Source organism: Mesoplodon bidens (assembly GCF_964165515.1).
Source record: "Mesoplodon bidens genome assembly, chromosome: X".
NCBI lineage: Eukaryota > Metazoa > Chordata > Mammalia > Artiodactyla > Ziphiidae > Mesoplodon > Mesoplodon bidens.
This window is the reverse complement of record NC_138163.1, coordinates 93208423-93215824: the sequence shown is the minus strand read 5'-3', so window position 1 is coordinate 93215824 and position 7402 is coordinate 93208423. Positions and strand designations below refer to the sequence as shown.

General features: G+C 40.0%; 2 pseudogenes across 2 annotated transcripts; both read right to left on the bottom strand.

Annotated features, from left to right (window-relative positions):
• Window positions 1-547: 547 nt before the first annotated feature.
• Window positions 548-2190, bottom strand: LOC308608622 (ubiquilin-1-like; annotated as a pseudogene). The gene has a single exon. The product of its transcript is annotated as a ubiquilin-1-like (transcript).
• A 3723-nt stretch (window positions 2191-5913) lies between these two features.
• On the bottom strand, window positions 5914-6723 carry LOC308608572 (small ribosomal subunit protein eS4-like; annotated as a pseudogene). The gene has a single exon. The product of its transcript is annotated as a small ribosomal subunit protein eS4-like (transcript).
• Between the last annotated feature and the right edge of the window lie 679 nt (window positions 6724-7402).

Here is a 7402-nt window from a genome sequence, read left to right as displayed (position 1 = left end):
ATGGTTTTTAGTATTCGGTTTTTTAATATGGTGTATCACACTGATTGATTTGCATATATTGAAAAATCCTTGCATCCCTGGGATAAATCCCACTGGATCATGTTGTCTGATCCTTTTAATGTATTGTTGAATTCGGTTTGCTAGTATTTTGATGAGGATTTTTATGTCTATGTTCGTCAGTGATATTGGCCTGTGATTCTCTTTTTCTGTGGTATCTTTGTCTGTTTTTGGTATCAGGGTGATGACGACCTCATAGAATGAGCTTGGGAGTATTCCTTCCTCTGCAGTTTTTTGGGAATAGTTCCAGAAGATAGGTGTTAACTCTTCTCAAAATGTTTGATAGAATTTGCTTGTGAAGCCATCTGGTCCTGGACTTTTGTTTGTTGGGAGTTTTAAAATCAGTTTCAATTTCAGTACTTGTGATTGGTCTGTTCATATTTTCTACTTCTTCCTGGTTCAGTCTTGGGAGATTGTACCTTTCTAAGAATTTGTCCATTTCTTCTAGGTTGTCCATTTTATTGGCATATAGTTGCTTATAGTAGTCTCTTATGATCCTTTGTTTTTCTGTGGTGTCTGTTGTAATTTCTCCTTTTTCATTTCTAATTTTGATTTGAGCCCTCTGTTTTTTTTTCTTGATGAGTCTGGCTAAAGGTTTATCAATTTTGTTTATCTTTTCAAAGAACCAGCTTTTAATTTCATTGATGTTTCCTATTGTTACAGACATAAACCCTGCTGAATCTATAACAAGGCCTGCATTGCTCTAGGGTTTGACATTGCCAATAACTTATCAGCAGTCTGCATCTGTGCAGCAAGGTCAGGGTTCTGGCTTAGTGACTGCATCATGCTTCTCATGTAGGGGGCAGACAACATATTTTGCATAAGTTGTGAGTTTTCAGTTATTTGTTGCAACAAGCTCTGCATTCCTGGTGTGTTGAACATACTTGCTCTTACTCCAGGCCCCAAATTTGGCACAGAACTCTGCCCAGCAGTGCCACTGACAGCACTGCCACTAGTGCCTCCTAGGCACTTGTGAGTGCCTCCCTCAGAAGCTGATGAATTCTGAGAAGCCTGTGGAGCCCACGTTTTGGGTAATCGATCTCTATTTTCTGTACGGGCAGCTTAACTACCTTCACCTGAGGATATATTGCTCACTAAGGAAGAAAATGGATTACCACCAAACTGTTCTTGTGCAGCACTCAGCATTGGGTCCTGAATATCTGGGTACATGCACCATAAAGTATTGTAGAATCCTCTGGGATGCTTCCTAGGTTGGTCAAGGCTCGGTCCTGGTTTCTCATTATTTCCTGCATCATTGCTGTATTCTTGGCAAGTTCCAATGTTTGTCTCATAATATCTGGATTATTCAGCATATAACTAATTTCTGGATTTCTCTGTATCAACTGCTGCATTTGTGGATTGGCCATAAGTAACTGCCTCATCAGGTCAGGATTTGAAAGCATGCTCTGGACAAAGGGATTCTCCATGAACTGGACCATTATTTCAGGATTGGACACAAGTTGCTGCTGCACCTGGCTTTGTAGTTCAAAGAAGTTGGTAGTATTCAAACCCAAGCTACTCAGACCTGCAAGTCCTCTAAGGCCACCTAAACCAAAAAGGTTGCTAGCAGCAGAACCAAATGTGGAGTTACTTTTAGGAGCTGATGATGTGGTAGCACTGCTTCCACTGGTGTTTTTTTGCTGAGCTGAATGATCCTGAGGTCTGCTTTGTGTTTTGATGACGAGGTGAACAATAAGTACCTCGTGAATTCCATGCTGACTCAAAGTATCTTGATCTTCTAAAACTTTTCCAGCAAATATCAACACAAGTTGGTTGGTATGTGATTTGAAACATTTAGAGATTTCTTCCTTGAACTGCAGGGCGGAGCTATTCTTGGACACTGTGAAGTACTCCTTCTTCTTCGGGGTCTTCAGGGTGACTTTCGTGATCTTGCGTTCTGTGGAGGCAGCGGTGGCAGGGGGGCTGGCACCTTCGGCAGCGGTGGTGCTGTCCTGGGAGCTTGGAGGGCTGAGACTTTCATCATTCTTGGCCATGGGACAGCAGTGCCTCAGGTGTGCAGGAGAGAGTGGGCGAGCAAAGGGAAGCCAGGCAACACCTGAGCTGGCCGGCTGGGACAGCGGAGAATGTGGGGCACACTGCCTCAGTGACAGCTGGGTGCAGGGCCACCCTGGCAGGCTAGGGGGCACAGAGCTCAGTGTGGGTTCCAGCGCAGGCCCTCAGCACTTTAAACATGTAATCACCATTGTATCTGATAAGAAATCGGCTGTTAATTTTTATTGAGAATCCCTTATGTATGATGAGTCATTTATCTCCTATTGCTTTCAAGATTTTCTTCTTGTCTTTATCTTTTAGTGATGTGATTATAATGTGTCTTGGTGTGGATCTCTCTGAATTTAACTCATTGGAGTTCCTTGAGGTTCTTGGATGTATGGATTCATGTATTTGATTAAATTTGTGAAGTTTTAGCTATTTTTTTAAAAAATTATGTATTTAATTTATTTTTGGCTGTGTTGGATCTTTGTTGCTATGTGGGCTTTCTCTAGTTGCGGCGAGTGGAGGCTACTCTTCATTGCGGTGCGTGGGCTTCTCATTGCAGTGGCTTCTCTTGTGGAGCACAGGGTCTAAGTGCATGGGCTTCAGTAGTTGTAGCATGCAGGCTCAGTAGTTGTGGCTCACGGGCTCTAGAGTGTAGGCTCAGTAGTTGCAGCGCATGGGCTTAGTTGCTCCGCGGCATGTGGGATCTTCCTGGACCAGGGCTCGAACCTGTGTCCCTTGCATTGGCAGGTGGATTCTTAACCACTGTGCCACCAGGGAAGCCCCTATTATTTTTTCAAATATTCTTTTTCTCCATTTCCCTCCTCTTTTGCTTAAACTTCCATTATGCACACGTCGATATGTTTATTACTGTCCCACAGGTCTCCTAGGTCTGAATCATTTTTCTTCATTCTTTTTTCTTTCTGCTCTTCAGATTGGATACTCTAATTGATCTTTTTTTGATGATTCTTTTTTATTCCTGCAAAAATCTACTATTGAGTCCCTCTAGTGAATTTTGTATTTCAGTATTTAACGTTACAGCTCCAGAATTTTAATTTTGTTCCTTTGTTTAATTTTTATCTCTTTATTGATATTCTTTATGTATTTAGACATTATTCACATAACTTCCTTAAGCTCTTTGAACATATTTAAGACAGTTGATTTAATATATTTATCTTTAAGTCTACCCTCTGGGCTTCCCTAGGAACAGTTTCAACTGATTGCTTTTTTCCTGTATATGAACCATAGTTTCTTGGGTTTTGGCATGCCTCATTTTTTTGTTGTTGTTGAAAACTGGACATTTGCAATATTATAATGTGTAAATAAATGAACAAACCAAACCACACAAAAACAAACACATAGATATAGAAAACAGAGTAGTGGTTATCAGAGGGGGTGGTATGGGGGGGGTAGTGCAAAATGGGTAAGGGGGCTCAACTGTATGGTGCCGGATGGAAAATAAATTTTTGGTGGTGAGCATGTAGGCTATACAGAACTAGAAATATAATGTTGTACACATGAAACTTATATAATGTTATAAATCAGTGTTACCTCAGTAACATATATGTGCGTGTATATGTATGTATATCTAAAATGTGGCAACTCTGGAAGTCAGGTTCTTCCATTTTCCCATGTTTTGTTATTTTTGCTCTTTGTTGTTTTTTTTAATTTAGTGTCTTTTCTGAATTAATTTTGTAAAGCCTGTATTCTTTGTCATGTGTGACCACTGAAGTCTCTGCTTGGTGAGCAAAGTGGTTAGCTAATGACCAAAAGAGATTCCTTTTTTTAAAAAAAATAAATTTATTTATTTATTTTTGGCTGAGTTAGGTCTTTGTTGCTGCTCGCGGGCTTTCTCTACTTGCAGCGAGTGGGGGCTACTCTTCATTGCGGTGCCTCGGCTTCTCATTGTGGTGGCTTCTCTTGTTGCGGGGCATGGGCTCTAGGCATGCTAGCTTCAGTAGTTATGGCTTATGGGCTCTAGAGGGCAGGCTCAGTAGTTGTGGCCCATGGACTTAGTTGCTCTACGGCATGTGGGATTTTCCTGGATCAGGTCTCGAACCCGTGTCCCCTGCATTGGCAGGCAGATTCTTAACCACTGTGCCAGCAGGGAAGCCCCCAACAGAGATTCTTTAAATGTCTGGAAATAGTAACACTCCTTGTCTTTTCTGAGGGGCTCTGTGTTTTTACTGGTGACATGCTTTTATCAGTTCATCAGGCAGTTTACAACTCTGTCTTGACCTTAACTTCCTACTAGCACAGAGCCTCATTAACAGGCAGAGGTGAGAGCCTAAGGCTTTCTCAGGTATTTCCCCAGTGTACACACAACCTTAGTCATAAACACAGACCTGCATATGCATGTGGCACTCTGATTCCCAGGAATACATTGGAGCTTTTCAAGGACCCTGTGGACATCTCATTTCCCAGCTTTTCATATAAAAATGTAAATTTTCTCTTCAATATTTAAAAAATCTTTCTGGGCATTGGGGTTTTGATAGGAATTCCATTAACCCTGTGTATTAATTGGAGATAATTGACATTTTTACTATAATAGGCTTTCTAAAGCTTGAACATGGTATGTCCCCACATAATTAGGTCTTTGATTTCTTTCTTCAGTGTTTTGTAGTTTTCAGCATACAAGTATTGTGTGTGTTTTGTTAGGTTAACATCTATTTAATATTTTGAACAATTGTAATAGGGATTGTGCTTTTAATTTTAGGTTCCACATGTTCATTGCTAGCATATAGAAATATGTTTGATTTCTATATGTTTTTCTTGTATACTGTTACTTTGCTGAACTCACTTATTTGTACTAGGTTTTGTGTATGTGAGTATCTTGGGATTTTCTATGTAGATTACTTTGCCTTCTGCAAATTTAGACAGTTTTATTTCTATATTTTCAGTATATATGATTTTTATTTTGTTTTCTTGCCCATTGTACTGGTGAGAACTTCCAGTATAATGTTGAAGTGGTGAAAGTGGAATTCTTGTCTTATTCCATATCTTAGGGGAAAACATTGTCTTTCACCATTTTGTTTAACATTATAGTTTCTTTTTTACATTCTCTGTGTCAAATTAAGAAAATTTCTGTCTATCACTGTTATTCTGAGCATTATTTTTTATCATGAATGGATGTTGAATTTTTGTCAAAAGCTTCTCTGTATCAACTGATATGATTATATGATGTTTCTTGTTTAGTCTGTTGATGTGATGGATTACACTGGTTGATTACAAATGTGGAAACAGTCATGTTAGCACTGCATTAGCTTTATTCTTCAAATTTTGATATGATTTATTTTCATTTCCATCCAACTCAATCCAATTCAATGTATTAAAATTTTTTTAAAAATTATTGAGATACAATACCGTATCTTCTTTATCCATTTGTCTATTGATGGACACCTAGGTTGCTTTACTATCTTGGCTATTGTAAATAATGCTGCAATAAACATGAAGTGCACATAACTTTTTGAATTAGTATTTTTGTTTTCTTTGGGTAAATCCCCTGAAGTGGAATTGCTGAATTATATGACAGTTCTATTTTTAAATTTCAAGGAACTTCCATACTGTTTTCCATACTGGCTGCACCAATTTGTATTTCCACCAACAGTGCTGGAGTGTTCACTTTTCTCCACATCTTCACCAACACTTGTATTTTGTTGTCTTTTTGGTAATAGCTATTCTGACATGTGTGAGGTGGTATCTCATTGTGATTTTGATTTGAATTTCTCTGATGATTAGTGATGTTGAGCATCTTTTCATGTGTCTGTTGGCCATATGTATGTCTTCTTTGGAAAAATATCTATTTAGGTCCTATGCCCATTTTTTTAATGTGGTATTATCTTTAAGTACAAAGACTTTTCCAATCATGTCACTTAGAGATCATTTTATCCACTGCTGTGTTTGGCCACCAGTCTCTTGTCTCTCTCCTCAGCAATGGTAAGGCAGATACCCTTTCTATGAGGAAGAGAGATCCATGGTTTGTCGCCTTTGCCAATAACGAAAATGTTGGAGAGCCAGGTGGCAAAGCTGTTGCCACTGGCATCTTTCACACGAACTACATCGAAAGAACCAGTATGTCTCTCCCGGTTAGTGATCACACCAATTCTTCCCAGGTTAGCACCTCCAGTCACCATGCACAGGTTACCAGTGTCAAATTTGATGAAATCAGTAATCTTGCCAGTCTCCAAATCAATTTGAATGGTGTCATTCACCTTGATGAGGGGATCAGGGTAGTGGATGGTGGGAGCATAATGGGTCACCAGATGAGGGATTCCTTTTGTCCCCACAAAGATCTTTCTCACTTTACACAACTTATACTTGGCCTCCTCAGGTGTAATACAATGAACAGCAAAGCGACTCTTGGTGCCATATATCAGACGAAAATTCTCTCCAGTCTTGTCAATGCTGATGACATCCATAAAACCAGCAGTAGGTTATATCAGTGCGGACCTTGCCATCAATCCAAATGAAACGCTGCATGCAGATCTTCTTTATTTCATCTGTTAGGGCATACTTAAGTCTGTTCCTTAGGAAAATGATTAGGGGGCGACATTCCCTTAGCTTGTGGGGACCAGTAGATGTACGAGGAGCAAACACACCAGTCAGTTTATCCAGCATTCAATGCTTTGGAGCTGCTACATGCTTCAGGTGCTTCTTGGGACCACGAGCCATGGCTGCACTAGGCACGAAAAGAGCCCTATGCCCATTTTTTAAAAATTAATTAATTTATTTTTGCTGTGTTGGGTCTTCGTTTCTGTGTGAGGGCTTTCTCTAGTTGTGGCAAGCGGGGGCCACTCTTCATCGCAGTGCGCGGGCCTCTCACTATCGCGGCCTCTCTTGTTCTGGAGCACAGGCTCCAGACGCGCAGGCGCAGTAGTTGTGGCTCACGGGCCTAGGTGCTCCATGGCATGTGGGATCCTCCCAGACTAGGGCTCGAACCTGTGTCCCCTGCATTAGCAGACAGATTCTCAATCACTGTGCCACCAGGGAAGCCCCATATGCCCATTTTTTACTTGGGTTTGTTTTTTTGATGTTGAGTTGTATGAGTTCTTTTCATATTTTGCATATTAACTAACCTCTTGTTGGATGTATCATTTGCAAATATAAGCTCTCATTTCCTTTTCATTTTGTTGATAATTTTTTTCACTGTGCAAAAGCTTTTTATTTTGATGTAGTCCCATTTTGTTTCCCTTGCCTGAGGAGACCTATCCAAAAACACGTTGCTAAGATAAATGTCAGAGAATGTATTGCCTGTGATTCTTCTATGAATTTTATGGTTTCGGGTGTTACATTTAAGTCTTTAATCCATTTTGAGTTCACTTTTGTACATGGTATGAAAAAGTAGTCCAGT